This window comes from Palaemon carinicauda, chromosome 9 (genome assembly GCF_036898095.1).
Source record: "Palaemon carinicauda isolate YSFRI2023 chromosome 9, ASM3689809v2, whole genome shotgun sequence".
Lineage (NCBI taxonomy): Eukaryota > Metazoa > Arthropoda > Malacostraca > Decapoda > Palaemonidae > Palaemon > Palaemon carinicauda.
In genome coordinates, this window is record NC_090733.1 from 9739948 (window position 1) to 9742032 (window position 2085).

At 32.8% G+C, this 2085-nt stretch overlaps 1 pseudogene; it reads left to right on the forward strand.

Annotated features, from left to right (window-relative positions):
• Positions 1–268: 268 nt before the first annotated feature.
• LOC137646264 (piggyBac transposable element-derived protein 4-like) lies at positions 269–1626 on the forward strand (annotated as a pseudogene).
• Positions 1627–2085: the final 459 nt, after the last annotated feature.

Consider the following 2085-nt stretch of genomic DNA (forward strand, 5'->3'; position numbering starts at 1 on the left):
ATATCAAACACATTCACGAGAAAGAAGTTTCGTGTCCTAAATCCGAGTCTTTGTGTACATTCGTCGCTGACGTTCAGTGTGTTAATAAATGCTTGTTTCAAAGTAGGATAAATTTCATATATAGTTGTTAACTATGGTGTTGTTATACTACTTGCAAAATATTCGACATTGCTCTGCTTTTATTAGTCAGCTGACTTTACCCTTTTAATTTTTCCCTTTAACTCTGGGTTGAAGAATTACTTTTTTTCTTTTCTTTTATACATGTGATATGGCCTCTACTTCTTGCCAAGTATCTTTAAAAGCAATTGATGACATTTTATTTTGATCTGATTCAAGATTTAGGTCAGATACTGTTTAACCAAATGATGATGATTATGATAATACGACTGATGAGGATATAAATGAAGACGCCCCAGCAACATGTTCATCTCCCATGGTTGATGTGGCAAATTACTTATGCTGGATTAGAATGAACTATAATAGCAATAATCCCACCAAATTAGGTAATGTTTTTTATTACACAGCACATCATTCAATAATTAACTTTGAAAACTTGAATCCATACGAGTGGTTTTTTTTTCCAGAAAAAAAAATTTACGGACATGTTGGAAAAGAAAATAATAAGTATTTCATATCAATGCTAGCTACAAAATAAACTTTCTCCAAAAGATCAAGATACCAGCAATGGTCAGATGTAACTGCTGATGACATAAAAGCTGTTGTCGCTATCGAAATAGCCTACAATTGAAAGTTTCTTTACTGAAAAAAAAAAAAAAAATTATTTGATGCTCCAAGATTCGGAGAATTATTATCTCGGGACAAATACCAGTTGATTAGATAAGCTATTCATTTTGGGGATTGTGAAAAAAAAATGGAAATTATACTCTCTAAGATTAGGTCGATTTTAGATATGGTGCGTGGATTTATGTGGGAAGTACTATGTTAGCAATAGAGAAATCAGTATTGATGAAAGCGTGATTAAATTTAAAGGTAGGTTGTTAATTTTCAAACAATATTTAAAATCAAAGCCTTCAACTAAATGGGGAATAAAAGTATGGTCTATGACAGATGCTCATATTGGTTACCTACTGAAGTTTAATGTCTATACTGGGAAAGAAGTTGCTTGTCCACCATCAGATGGGTTGGGCACTCACGTTGTTTTGTCCTTGTTTGAGGGTTATGAAAACAAAGGCCGTATTATTTACATGGACAGCTTTTATATGTGTATCTCTTTTTGATAAACTATCTCAGGGAAAAACTTTAGCTTGTGGAAGAGTTAGTGTGAATAGAAAGGGTCTGCCAAATGATATGAAACAAATAATAGTAAAAAAAGGAAGCTTTGCTAGTAACATGGGTAAGGAATGATGGTGAAATGCTTGCTTGTTCTTAGCAAGACACGAGCAGGGTTAATTTACTAAAAATCCTTGGAACAGTAGGTACATATAAAGTTAAACTTCATTAAAAAAAAAGTGTCAGAAATAGACAAGCCATGTGTTCATGTGGAATACAATAAGTATATGAGGGGAGTTGATAAGTTTGATTAGCTATGCTTAATATGTGCTTACAAAAGAAAGAGTCAGAAATGGTACCAACCAATTTGACATTTTATCATTGAAGCAGCATTAGTGCTGTAGACTCAAACATATGCTACAACATTCAGAATCCCACTGATAAGTTAAATGGGTCATTGTATTTAATCTAAATACTGTTTAATTACAAAGCTATATTCAGAAGGGAAATATACTGGGATCTCCCCTGACAAGTCTACGAGAGTTTAATAACTTCTATTCAATTCTTCTGAAGAAAACTATTTTCTCAATTCCGTATTTTATCGTCCACTTGGATGCAAATGAAGACTTTAATAAGGCTGAAAACTCGTAATGAAAAATTGATCATAAGAATTTCTCTCTCTCTCTCTCTCTCTCTCTCTCTCTCTCTCTCTCTCTCTCTCTCTCTCTCTCTCTCTCTCTCTCTCTCTCTCTCCCTACTCTTAAAGGCGATATATATTCATCAACAAATCAAATATATTTTTTTTTACTTTAAAAAGTGTACATATGATCAAATTTTTTTATACAAAAACCAGGG